This window comes from Panthera uncia, chromosome D4 (genome assembly GCF_023721935.1).
Source record: "Panthera uncia isolate 11264 chromosome D4, Puncia_PCG_1.0, whole genome shotgun sequence".
Lineage (NCBI taxonomy): Eukaryota > Metazoa > Chordata > Mammalia > Carnivora > Felidae > Panthera > Panthera uncia.
In genome coordinates, this window is record NC_064807.1 from 51,807,795 (window position 1) to 51,823,260 (window position 15,466).

Genomic DNA, 15,466 nt, shown 5'->3' on the forward strand with positions numbered 1-15,466 from the left:
GCAACCAAGATGCCCTTCAGTGGGTGAATGGATAAACTGCAGTACATCTAGACAATATAGTATTTTTCAGTTTTAAAAAAGAAATGAGCTCTCAAGCCATGAAAAGACATAGGGATATCTTAAATGCATATTACTAAGGGAAAGAAGTCAGTCTGAAAAGGCTACCTACTGTATGATTCCAGATATGCAAGATATGCATCCTGGAAAAGGCAAAACTATGGAGACTCTAAAAAGATCAGCGTTTGGAACAGTGGGGAGGGATGAATGGGTAGAGCACATACTGGCAATATATAAAAGTATTATTTGCCATTATTTGTAAATATATTTGTGTTTCCTAAAAAACTAAAGGTGATTAAATAGACTAAATATAGAGTTCTCAAAGAGGAAAGGGGCCCATTTCAACCAGCAAGAATGTGAAATAAACATTTTCAAGCCATCTAAGACTGTTTTATCTTTTTACAAATTCTTATCATATAAAATTAGTATTTAGATAACCTGCAAAGATTCACCTTTTTTGACAATTTTCACATATATAACCTGAGGAAATTGATCAGAGGAGACAAATATCGGTTTAAATCCAGTTATTATAGAGCTCTTAAGTAGATGGTCTACATTTCATAAAAGATGCTGATAGATATTTGAAATTGATTAATTCTATTTTCTGTCACTACCATTTAAAATGGAAGTCAGTGGCGTACCTGGCTGGCTCAGTGAGTAGAACTTTTGACTCTTAATCTTGCAGTCATGAATTACAATCCCAAATTGGGCACTGAGATTACTTTTTAAAAATCTTTAAAATATAAAATGGAAATCAGAAAGTTTCAACATTCAAGACAACATAATTTTTTGGTGACCACATATTAGATGTGTGCACGAAAGGAAAAGTCCATCTTTCTTAATCTTCTCCACACCATGAAGGATCAATACAACTTTCATAGAAATGGTTAAATGACAGTAGGCTAGGGGCTGTTATGGTGTGAATAGTTAAAACCCTTTACAGGTGTTGGTGACTGATAGAAGCATCAATTCTGTGTTAGTTCTCAGGTTTAATGACAAAAAAGCCACTCTGAGCAACACAAGACACAATTTGTAAGGGGAAATCAGAAATCAAGTACCAGTTAATTTAATCTAAACTTTAAACAACATGAAGGACCTTAGAGATCAGGAGTATAAAGCTGATTATGCCAAATAATAAAGCATGAAGTTGAATAGATGAGTGCTTTGTCCTTACCCTTTGATGTCTCAGAACAGATAGTGGTTATGCTAGAGAAGGTGATAATTGCATCTAATAATTATTAGAAACTAGCTTCTGCACTAATATGAAAGGAAAGACCAGGTTTTGAAGATTCAGGGAGTCTTCAGTTCAAAATGAATGTTACACCCTCACTTAGCTGGATGAATTCCAAAGATCTCTCTCACAAACATTCTACAAACCATAAAATAAAAGAATTCTGGAATGGAAAGCGAACATGCTGTAATCGAGCCTAAGCTGGTTGTTTTTCATGTAATAATAATGAGGATACTAGATATGGTTTAAGTTTCTTTTTTCACAGATCCATGAATTGCTAGCAATGTAAATAAACATGCATTAAAGAATGGTAATGAGAGATTAGAGTGAGAGAATTGATGATTTTTGCTTTACCTATACATTCCGGGTGATACTAAAGCCTTATACATTCCTTATCCTCAAATCCTATCCCGTTGAAATGTATATTCAAATAACTTTAATTACTGTGAATAGTTTTAATTAAATCACTATTCATTAAGGATCAACATTTATAACGCTTCTTCTCAGGTAAATAAAACAATGTGCAAAAAGACTTTGGCAGCTTAGAGACTGGCATTATACCATGGCAAGATACAAAGGAGACACACTGGATTCTGAATTACTAGGTTGGAAGACATTGTTCTGATCTTGGGTTGTGTGACTGTAGTGAAAGAGCTTCTGTTCTACTTGGAGAAATTACACATTCCCTATTTCAGTATTCCCTAGCACTTTCATTGGTCTCAATAGGAAGAGTAAACTTTGTAATAGTAAATATTCACATATAATCCTATCTGTGATTGGCATCCAGTCCCAGAGTTTCTAGCCAGCTAGTTTTGCAGGCTCACCTTGGTTGTATTATTAGCCTCAAAACAACAGGACTTCTAATTTCACACAACATTATTTTTCTTTTTCATCCTATTGTTTTGGTAATCTACTGGTGCATAACAAACCACCGTGGAAATTGTGGTGTACAACAATAAAGACTTTATTATCTCTCATGATTTTGTGTATTGACTGGGCTTAGCAAAGCACATCTGTTATTTGCTTGAGGTCTCTTAACTGGTTGCATTCAGATAGCTTCTGGGGTTGTAATTATCTGGAGGCTGGAGTAGGATGCTTGAGTGTTTGTGCCTCAATCTCTTTTATTTTGTTCTATGTAGTCAAAGGGCCTCTCTCCATATGACATTTACAAATGGTTTCTGCCTATGGGTTCTTCAGGAGTATAACCAGATTTCTTATAGGGCCAGCTGGGTATTCCCAAAGTGGGAATCTCAGTAAGCAGTTGACAACTCTCATAAAGGCTAGTTTGGAATGTAATAATCTCCTCTGACATATTTTGTGATCATTGGGCCAGGCTAAGATTCAATATGGGAGGGACTACACAAGGGCATGAATACTAGAAGACGTGGTTCATGGTAGGATCACATTTGAAGACTAAATACCACACCTATTTTAGAATTAAAATGAGAATTCACTGTGCTCCTTATTTAAATAATTAAGTGATGGGGGCAGAGGTATTTACATATTGCATAATAGACATGGAAATGACTCTTAAAGGAGAAGCTTAATAGTTGGTTTCTGGTCTGTCCTCTAGTTAAAGAAACACTGGAGGAGTTATTTTTTTTTAAACTATCCTTGAAACAATCAAAGAGTTTATAAAAGCAAACCAGGTCCAATATTCATGAGAATTCAGTACAGATAACTATACAATAGGATAAACACCTATACCTCAATACCAAACTATTTAGTAATTAGTTGGCAATAAGTAAGTGGTATTGATAAGAGTCCACTGCACTGGAGAATGGAAGCTAGTCAAGCACCATTGAGGGGTTTTCATAGATGGAAAGTTAAAGAAGCTGACAGTACCCTGAAGCTGATGACTTTCCTGAACTGATGTCAACTCTGCCCACCCTGTCTCATTTCTCATAACCACATGTATCCCAAGTAAAGAGCGATTGTGACATTGAGTAACTGCCTAGAAGTTATAAGGTTTTACCTATGTTGTTTTCTTTGCGAGTCGCTGTTTTTTCAGTCCTGTATTCATTGTCAAACCAAGTAATGTTGGTTCTGGATGAAACCTATTACATTTTATAGCCTTGTTGTCAATGTGACACCAATACCACCATTGTTAGTTGAGTAGGGTGTGTGTGTGTGTGTGTGTGTGTGTGTGTGTATGAAATTTCAACTATTTTCAACATTCTCACTTTATTCTCTTACTCTTGGACACAAGCAAGGCAGATAACTAACTCATTATGTGGAATACTTTCTTTGAAATGAATGTAAATGATAGATTCAGGGTCACTAAATTCTCTTGGATAATGGCATGACTGCACTACTTGAGAGTGTGTGTATGTTGGAAGAGCAAGGAGTTGACTTCTACATTATTCACTGCTCCTGTCACTTAGAAGCAGGTCTACATCCAATCAGAGGTAGGACAACTAATCTGGAGCTGATTTAATTTCTATTCTGGACCTAATCAGTGCTGTACGACATTTAATTACTAGCAACTCAACTAGTTTAGTAAACTTAGAAAGGAAAGGCATTGCTATGCATTGACAAATCTGCTTTGTTTTCTTGTTGGTCAACAACCAGACTTTTGCTCCCAGCTATTTTGCTTCTATGTGGATCTAAGTGACAAAATATTGCCATGGAGTAAGAATGGAAATTACTGGTCATTTTATGTAAAATACTAAGACATGGATATACCTTTTCCATTATCTCATTCCTTATTACATGGCTGTACAATTCTAGGCTAATCTGGAAACTGCAGGTTGAAGTTTGAAGAGAACGCAGAGCTCTGGATCAATGTTTGCAGAAGACTCCCCCTTCATACTTACAATACATATATTGTCTTACGTTGGATAGTCAGTAAAAGGAGTAAAAAGGAATGTTTTACTGGGTTACATCACTAACATTTGAGGGTTTATGTGTTGCAACAGCCAGCATTGTATACAGTGACCAATACCAAAATTAGTACAAGTAATTGGAATTCTGGTGTAAAAAAAAATATATATATATATATGTATGTGTGTGTATATATATATATATATATGTATATATATATATATATATAATATTTGTCTTTGGATTAGGAATTGGGCAGTGGGCAGGAAAAAGCTGAGATTAGAGGTTATAAAGTTGGTGAAGCATATCTTGCAGTTGCAAATATTAGGAAAAATTGTTGTGTGTGATAATTTAGGAGGCAACCTCAAGACTGTAGATCTGGCATCTTCTGGCAAAGTAGTTAGAATTAAGTTTCAGTGTGAAAGGGTGATTTTTAGCCATTTGACCAGGTCCTAAAAAAAACAGTTGTGATCAAAAGAATGGTTAGTTTCTAAGCCAAACTAAAAATACATTCATAAAGTCTAGGAATTTGAGGCTTTGAATTGTTAGAAAACTCCAAAAACATAGTAAATAAAGACTGAAAACACTGTTTGTTGGGAGAAATTTGAGAGGTGTAAACAGTAGGAAGTACCAAATATACTTTGCCTGGGTTAGCATATTAATATTGAGCAGAACTGAATGTCAGATGCTGTAGGAGGACCCTTGACTTTGGGCTCTGGGTTTCACAAGAAAAGTGATTTGGGAAACATCAGTAGCTTCCCTAACGTGATCACTAACTGGGTTCTAAGATTATTCTGTTTCTACTCTAAAATAGTACTAGTCTCATTGTCCAGGCTTCTTCCTGTTTTTCAGCATTAATATCTGGTGGAACATCAACCCTTCACCTGGAGTGATTGGAATAGGGTCAAAGCTTTGCAAGTGTAGTTCTGTGACTCATCAAACTAGTGATTTCATTCCTGATATGCCAATTTACTACTCAACAAGGATTACTACCTGTAGCTCATTTTCATGAAGTAAAGTTCCCAAGTGATCTTGCTCTTCAAAAAGTTTACCTCCTCTTTGGAGACTAGTCTGCAGATGATCAATTTTAGACATGTTGATTAACCCTTACCTTTCATTAGGTCTTAAAACAACCTGCAGTGAATACGGAGTTAGCTGGGAATACTGCATAACCCCCAAGGAAGATATTCTCTCAAATGACCCTGAAAATACATCCATGAAAGATATTAAATAAATCTCTTGAGGGCAAAGCCAGAGACCATGGGGTAAGAGGGCAGATCAAAAGAAACAGAACTGGAGTCTAAAAAGGAAACATACTCCATTACCAAGTCTGAGAAACCACATAATGCTTACACACTAGAAATTTAACATTCTATGAATGAGTAATGACTGGGCTAGCTTTTTTTTTCTGAATGGGTGATTTCACAGAAGTTATCCTCCTTGTTTCAACATTGTATACTGGGTTTAGAATGTACAGAACTATTCTATTTATTTCAAAGCTTTCCAGATTAAAAACAACCATGTCTGTATCATATGGAGAGGACTACACATCCTTGAAGCTCCTGGATTTTGACTTTGATGGAGTCATTGATTGCACAGTGTTTTGAGTTAAGACTCACTTTCTGAGTTTTAAGTATACTACAATAAGTAAATATTTCTATATTTTCAAAGGTGTAAAAGCCATAACATTTTTTCTGCCAAAGAATGATAGATAATTCAGTTTTTTTTTCAATCCAACCCCTAGATTAGATAATCTCAATAAACCTTGAAGAAATTCTCTTTATTGTACATTTCATAAAGGGAGAAAAGCTGTTTTTATCTGCCACAATGTAAGCCCTAATATAGCTTTTTATTCCAACCACCCCCCCCACACCACTTAAATTCCCTACCTTGAGAGCTTCAGTCTCACTTTCCATTTTTATATAATGAAAATAACATTATTCATGGGGACTGTCCTAATTGTAATATGTTTTGACTTAGATACTATTGGTAAAAATACTTGGTAAATTGTAAAGCAATAAATTTATATAATTGATGACTATTATGTTGAAGAATAAAGAGAGAAAAACCTTGCTACCTAGTAAAAAGACAGATCAATCTCTAACAATAGTTGATTTAAAACATTCTGAAGTATTCTAAGGGAAAAGAAATAGATGAAGTAGAGAATAATCAAGATAAATTTTGGTTAAAATCTTTGCTTTGTTTAGAGATTTGTGTAATAGGAATTGGGGATCAAAACAAATTGAGGATCCTTTCATAGTACTTGAAAAACAAGGTCTATTATTTAAACTTTAATAGAGCAAGGTCCATTAGAAAAAACATTATGGCCAGAAAGGATCATGACACTTCATATTTTACCAGATAAGCATGGGAATGAGAAATGTTTTTTTTAAGTCTGAGACACTAGACACAGTCAAATATTAAAATTGGGGATTAATCAAATAACACAGTTTTATTTCTCATTCTCCATTTAAAGGAGCCTGACATGGGGCTTGATCTCATGAACCGTGAGATTATGACCTGAGCCTACATCAAGAGCCACCCAGGCACCTCACCATGTTAACCGTTTTAAAACAAACAATTAAGTGGCATTTAATACATTCACACTGTTGTGCAGCCCTCACTACTATCTAGTTCCAGAAAATTTTTATCACCCCCAAGAGAAACCCGGACCTACTGAACAGTCACTCCCATTCCCTCCTTCCCTCAGCCTCTAGAAACCACCAATCTGCTTCCTATCTGATTTGCATATTCTGATATTGATATGAATGAAAACAAACGATATGTGACATTTCATGTCTGAGTTCTGTCAATTAGCATGTTTCATTTTTTAAAAAGCAAACAAAAGAGGTATAAACCTGATGTTCACTGTTGAAATTTAAACATACTTTTGGAAAAAGTAAATTTGTGTGCTGAGAAAATCTCTAGTACATATAATAAAGTCAGCTGATAGAAGAATATGCTTACCCTAAACTCCGTTTGGTATGTTTATGTGACTAAGTAGAGAGAAAGCAGTTTTGGTTTTGCTTATGGCAAATTGTAGCAGATGTCCTTGCTGCCAACGTCATCTTGGAATTAACTGACTGCTTCTTCTTTTTCCCAGTCTCATTTTTTTTTGTACTAACTAGGCAACAAGAAAAAGAAAATTCACTTTCAGATGGCTTAAGTTCAAGACATTTTAGAATATTTCAGTCATTGGTAGAGACCTACTTATGAGCGATTCGCATTTTAAGATATACAGATAAGCTGTTTAAAGCTAAAAGTGTAAATAAGCAACTGATAATGTAATTTCTGGACAAATGCAGAATAAAATGCCTCAGAAGGTAAGAAATGAATATAGCTGTGTGTTTGTAAAAATTTGGATAGCATTATTTGGGACCCTACCTCACTTATGAAGAAGCAGTATCATTTCTTCCAACCTCAAGATGTCAAAACTATTTGGAAAGCTTTGTGTTTCTTCTCTTTTATTTATTTGTTTGCTTCCTCACTTCTTAACTGAGAACTTACTATTTTAGTATTCTACTTATAAGACTGTAATAACAAAAATAATACTTTTAAAGTGATAATTATCTTATTATACTTTGGAATGTTGTATTTTATAACTAAATGTTTCAAAGCCATCCATATCAGAACAGAATCCTAAGAGACCCATGTTCCCTGTATTCTCATCCCTAAGTCTATGGAATATAAGATCCCATTTTTAAGTATATTTATTTTTTAGTAGTAAAAGTCACACAAGATGATAACAATAAATACAATCATATGTGAAATGGGATTAGAAAATAGGGCAAAAAATAGCCTTCTAATTTGAAGAAAATGTATTCTTTGGGGGCCAAATTAATAAAATCAGTGTAGAATTCATGTGAGAGAGAGAGGGTATTTTACAAATCAGAAGTGTATTAACAATTATTTAAGATAGGATAAACTTCTTGTACCTAAGAAATTGATTCAAGTAAGAAAAACTAATTAATTGCATTAACACATTTTTTGGAAATAATTTCAACATAATAATTTTAAACAGAAGTCTTAGATAAGGGGGAATCTTGTTAATTTTCATTTCTAATAATATTCATAAATGAGACACTAATATATGAAAGTGTTGCAGTTTCTTCTTAAAGAAGTTTATTCTCCTTTAAGTCAGAAAAAAATTCAGCAGGCCTTGTCATCACCTGAACGAAATGTTAATCAAGATCGTATGATTCTATTCAATATTCTTGCTTATTAAAGTAAATGATGAGTTTGGCAGTCTCACACTCTCACGTTTTTTATTTAAGCTAATTAGTCCATAAAATTTAAATGAATTCTTTAACCTTGTTTGGACATGTGTGCTACAGTTGCTAAATAATTCTGTTGGAATTATCATTTTTCCAAGTTTTAGGTGGTGATTGTTTCTCTTCCTGCCGGATGTGAAGAGGAGAAAACACACAAGTCTGATGGTAACTTACACATATATAAAGGGACCTAAACTTAGAGATGAAAAAAATCACTGAAGACAAGAGAATAGAGAAACTGAAAGAATATGTATTCTCAATGACATACTTGACGTCCAGACTCAATTTTTCCTTTAGGTAATTTTTTTCTCTGGACTTCAACTATGTAGGCTATCAAATTCCCTTTCTATTTAAACCAGTATGAATTGGACTTTAGAGTAGGTAATTGTTTCTGAATTTATACACTCACTGGGGCAGAAATTTTTGGTTTTCTAAGACATACCACCGTCCTCTTCCTCCTCCATGTATATTTACGTAGCGTGTCAAAGTGTTGACTACAAATACATCTCCCTGTTTTTCTTATACGAATGTACATAAACCTACGTCCTGGACAATGTGATATGAGCAGAAATAAATTATTGGAGAAGACAGTAAGAAAACAATAAAGACAGGCTACTTATCCTCTCTTTTCTGAGGCTCGGAATGAAGAGACAATAGCAACAACTTTGAGAATAAATGTTTCACTTTAGTAAGATTCGGGGGAAAGCCAGAAGCAGTTGTGTTGTTACCATCTATTCTTTTGGGGTTTTTTGGGTATTATTTTATTCTTTTAAGTTTTTTATTTTAGTTCCAGTTAGTTAACATAGAGTGCAATATAAGTTTCAGGTATACAATACAGTGTTTCAACACTACCGTACAAGACCTGGTGCTCGTCGGAACAAATGCACTCCTTAATCCTCATCACAGTTTGGTCTGTTTCAGATTTATTATGGATCAATTTAAGGAAATTAATTCATCCTTCCAATATGGTCAGAATTTGATTAGTTGCAGAGAAAATAATTTGATTCATTGCCCAGAATAATGCCACTTATTTCACAAAAGTAAAATAAGACTGCTCTTTACTCACGACAAAGAAAGACATACTGGTAACTTGATGTTAGCAAGATATTACAAACACAAAAGGAGCCAAATCTAGTATATCTACCACAGTCTGACTACTATGAGACACACCAAATGGTCATAAAATAAGACTAACAAAGCTCTCCCAAGAACCAGAGCCTGGGGAATACTACAGATTGTACCCCTCTTGGGGAGAGTCATCATGATATGAACACGTTAAAGTTTCCAAGAAGTTGTGGGCAAAGAAACATGTTCTGTTCTGCCTAACGCAACATTTCCTATCCTTAGGAGACCATGAAAGCCTTTATTATTTTTATCTATTCATAACACCTATTTATATTCCATAAAAACATTGCAAGTTACAGTGGACTTTGGGTTATATAAGTTTAGAAAAATGGTATCCCAACTTTTCAACAATATGCCTGCCAGCACTATTGTACTTATGTATTACTTATATCTGACATGTTATATAATCACTATTGTACTTATATTGTACATTATATAACATACATGTATATACATACATACTTATATGTACTTATGTATGTAACATACTTATATGTTATGTACTTAAGTATGTAACATACTTATATGTACTTATATTGTACATTATATAACATACATGAAACAGAAGGTGATAGAACATAATTTTTAATTTCTTTTAATTTCTTTTTATTTATTATTTTATTCATGGTATAAAAATTCTATGTTGATATCACACAAAGTAGAATTAAAATCAAAGAAAATTACTAGGCATAAAAAGTGACATCACATAATGTAAAAGCGTCAACTCACTAGTAGACCTAAGTGTTCTAAATGTGTACACACCAAAGCTCAGAGCTTCAAAATACATGAAGCAAAATCTGATAGAACTGAAGGGAGAAATGGATAAATTTACAATGACAGGTGGAAATTTTGAACACTCCTGTCTTAGTATTTGATAGAATAACTATACAGAAATTCAGCAAGGATGTAAAAGAACTGAACAAAATTATCCATCACCTGGACCTAATTGACACTTATTTATAGAAAACTTCACTTAACAACAGCAAAATGCTCATTTTCTCAAGTGCATGTAGCATGTTCACTAATATTATACTACATCCTGAGTATTAAAAAAAAACTTTATAAATTTAAAAGAAAGCAATACAAACTATGTTCTCTGACAATAATGGAATTAAACTAGAAATTAATTACAGAAAGACATCTTGAAAGTTCCCAAATTCTTAGAAATTACAACATTTCTGAAGAATCCATGGGTCAAAAAGAATGTACCAAGAGACATAAGAAAATATTTTGAACAGATAGAAAAGTGAAAATCCAGTATAAGCAAATTTGCAAGATGCCCTTTCAATACACCAATTAAAAACACAATTGTCAAATTGGATTTAAAAACAAGACCCACCCATATACTGTCCACAATTATCTATGATCAGGGATTAATGAATAGCATTAAATGCTTGTATAGGAAAGAAGAGAGGTCTCAAATCAGTAATCTAAGCTTCAATATTAAGAAACTGAAAAAAAAAAAAAGTTCAACAGCTCATTTTCACATTTGGCCTTGGGATAGCCAGCGAACTAGCATGTGGTAGAAAAGATTTTTAAGGCCACTCATTTTATTATAATATTTATTTGTTGGTTCTATTCCAGGGTATTGAAGTTTATGTCACCATATATTCTTAAATGACTAGCTTTTCATCATTTTTTATATGGGTGATAGTTACAAGCCTTAACCTTTCAACCTTTTATTTTTAAGCCTACATATGGAAAGTCAAAACTTAAACCAACAAAAAATTCCTTCTGATTACCCCTTTTTACTTTAAAACTAGAATAAAGATGTTCTGTACACACTAGTATATTAGCACTATGATTTATTTATTAATGTCCTATACATTTAATTACTGTGAATCTGTCCAACCAAGAAACTCTGGTAATGTCCATGTTCTAAAATTAATCTCTATAATATTTTAGCTGTGTGACTTGGGAAGATACTAAACTTCATCAGGATGTGTTTCCTTATCTGTAAAATGGGGCAACAATACATACAAAGAACTGTGTATGCATAAACATTCCTCAATATGTTAGTTGTTGCTATACCAAGGCTTAGGATAGGAACTGAATGAGGCTAACTCAAATGAATTCTTGCCCTTTTCTGAGCAACCAACCGAAATCTACAAGAGTTCACACCATTCTTAGTCACACCGGTTTGAAGAAATGAAGAAATATGTGGTTCCTCAAGTATTCTACTCTGAGGTAGGGATATTTCAAACAATTTAGATATTTAAATAGCCAATACTCTTAAATAAACGTCTCAAAAATACACACTGCAGGATCGACAGCATCTCCCTCCAGATTGCAGAAGATTTTACGGAAGTGAATATTGTTGATAATGGGGACGGTGGGGGGCAGTAAAAGAGGGTAGAGGACTGTGGCATCCAGAATTCTAAAATAATCCTTATGTTAGTTATGTAGGGCTTCTATAACAAGTCATCACAACCTGGGGGGCTTAACGTAAATTTATTTTCTCACAGTTCTGAAGTTTATTAGTCCAAAATCAAGGTGTGGGCTGGGCTGGATCCTTCTGAAGGCTGGAAAGGAAGACTCTGTTCCAGGCCTCTCTCCTTGGCCATGTTCATTTTCACATGGCATTCTCTTTGTATCTGTATGTGTCCAAATTTCTCCTATTGATAAGGACACTAGTCTTATTGGATTAGAGCCCACCCTAATGAACTCATTTTAACTGGACCACTTTTGTAAAGACCCTATCTCCAAGTAAGGTCACATTGCGAGATATGGGGTAAGATTTTAACATATGAATTTTGAGAGGACACAATGCAACTCATAACATCCTTCAAGATCCTTGTCCCCTGGCATATAGGCCCTGTATTAATATGTGCTTTTAAGTGTGATATGAATGGGACGAGACAGTCATTCCCTTTGTTAGGTTAAGTTATGTGGCAAAAGTGAAAGGATTTTTCAGATCTATTCAGGTCTCTAGTCTGTGACCTTTAAGTTAATCAAAAGGGAAATGATCCTATGGGAGCCTGACCTACTTAGATGAGCCCTTTAAAAGAAGATCTGCAGGTCTGAAGCAAAATATGCTCTTTTAAGAGAATCTCAGTTTATCCTGAATAAGCAAATTGCCACGGTGTGAGGGAGGGCAAAATGGCAGGAAACAGTGGGCAGCCTCTAGGAGCTGAAGACCTCAGTCCTAGAACTGTAAGAAACTGGATTCTGCCAACCACCAATGAGGTAAGAAGACCCAGCCTTGGATAAGATACCAGCCTCAAGTGACACCTTTATTTAAGCCTGGCTGGATCCTGTGCAGAGAACCCAATTAACCTGTACCTAACCTGCTGACCCAAGGAAACTGTGAGATAACAAATTTGTGTTGTTTCAAGCTGTTAAATTTGTGGCATTTTTTTTAAGACACAGCAATAACAAAAATCTGTATGAGAAAATAACCGTGTAACAAGTATATACCAAATGAGAGGTCATACCTCTTTGGAAACAGATTTTACATTAAACATGAGTATACTTTACCCAGGAAAAATTGTATTTTCAGCACATACTGATAAACCTACAAATTCATGCTCAGAGCACAGGAGCTGAAGTATGTACATAATGCATTTAGTATGCAAACAAAGGGGGCTTTTGGGTAATTCAGTGAGAACTTGATTTCTGCTTCATAAAATATATTTCATAATGTTATCATGTATTATTTTGGATTATGCAAAAGAAAGTATCTTAGATGATTCATAGCAACATGTATACAGTATTTATATCTGAGATACAGGATAACCAGTTGTAATATGAGAAGGCAGGGAGCATAAGATTATTGTGACTAATACTTTTTTGGGACTAGAGTGTGTTCATCAGTCATTTAACTAGTTAGGAACTCTGTTAGTAGGTTTGAATTTAACCAAGTCAAGTGTTGACAAATCAAAAGACAGCAAAGTTATAACATTAAAAAAACAGAATGTGTACAGTCATTAAGAAGGAATCAGAGTTTATAGTGCTGGATTCTAGTCATTGGATGATACGGATTCATTCTTTTCTATTGTTAAAGGAATAAGGAAAGCACACAGGATTCCAAGGAGTATGGCAGGTCTGGCTCAAATCATGGCTGGTATGTTAGTTAACTTCTCAATCACAAAAATCCATACTTGGATATGTCCTATCATTGTGACTTATCCTTCTAATTTCATAAAAGCCATTTTATTCATAAACTATAAAGTTACTGTTTGGAAAAGCCTTGTTCTCATAAAATAAAATTTGAAGATGAAAATTTCTTTATTCCCCAAGTGCGTATTTCTGTTGGCCCCTCATTTTTTTAATCTTTATCATCATGGCTGTGGTTCTGGTTGCTAGTTTTTCATTTCACCCTACACACCACTGACACCAACATTTTGCACTCATACACTCCTATGTATTCCCAATTTGAACCAAGATATCATGAATATCTTCTCATGATGTCTTCCATCCCAACTCCCCAACTTCAACCCTGCACCACTTCCTTCATACCACAGAGCTGGATGGGAGAGGACAGGACCCAGTCACATGGGAAGCGCTTTAGACCCTGAAGTAATCATTAATGCTCAGAAATGGGATTAAACGAAAAGCCTGTGAAATAGAATAAATACCATTCCATCTTTGGGAATTTCCCTCACCTAAAATCCTTGCTTTCAACATGTTCAAGTACTGATTTTTCTTAAATCCTCCCACCCTCCCCCAACCAATAAGCAGTCACACTTTCGACCTTCTGGTTTTAGAAAATAATTCTTCCATACCACAACCTCTTTGATTTTTTTTTCTAATGTGTACACACCAGATTGAAGGAATCCCTGATAATATTCCTCTTCTACACTAATGTTCCACAGAATTTCAATGTGATTTATATTTCTCTTATTTCATTAGAGAGACTCCATCTAATATTAACACTGGTTTAAAAATTAAACAGTAACTAATGCATATTTTTTAAGCCATCAACTTTTGAAATGGCTAAAGCTATCGGTTGTTCAAAAAAACCTTTCCAGCCCCTTTTTTATTTTACCAGTTTTTGTGGTAACATATTTTCCATTGTACCAGTCGAGAAGCTACTACATTGAAATAATATTGAGATCAGTCAATTGACCTTAACTGAACACCTCTTCTGGCTCATTCTGAAGTTAACAATGTTTAAGGTTAGTCTACTTGTATCTGTTCCTTATTTCCAATGAGATTGTGTTGGCTTGCTTTATTCCCTTAGTTTCTACAATGCGCCTTTGGAAACTGTTGGGAAGAGTATAATGGAATAAGGTAGTCAAAAGAATATTCCACTCGCTCTTCTCTTTTTAAAACCAATTGAAAATGTTATAACTATTAGGAATATAGATAAATCTAGAGTACTAGAGCTGTGTGAGTTGTTTATCATCACTTGTTGGGATGAACACTGGGTGTTGTATGGAAACCAATTTGACAATAAATTATATTAAAAAATAAATGAATAAAAATAAACCTGCCCAGCCTCCTGTATTTTATACCTAATGGCCATTTTTTGTTTTGATATGAACCTGCCATGACATCTAAGTCAACTAGGACTGGGCATGTTTCCCAAAGGCAGCCCAATGAAATCTCCTGGGAATCAATTTGTGCTGGTAAATAAAGAGCTGAAGAGGAAGAGTCGTGATCCTTAATGAGCTGGGGAGGAGTCCTTGCAATTTCTTGTAATTAAAATGCTTAGGTAGAATATTGAATAATGTCATTATCACTTATTCAAACCAATGCATAATTTAAAACTGTTTGCCTCATGAAAAAATTAAAAGTAGAAAATGTTGAAATGTTTAATTCATTACATAGAGTTGAAATCCTTCTTGATTCTTTTAAATTTAATACTGGTTTTTGTGCATTATATTATACATACATAAAATGCATAGATAATAACAGACATAAACTAATACATAGAAGTTGGTACGTGTTTTATCAGCAGTTTGAAAAGAAAATCTGTATATGAGATGGATGCATTTTAACTCTATAAGCCTCATAT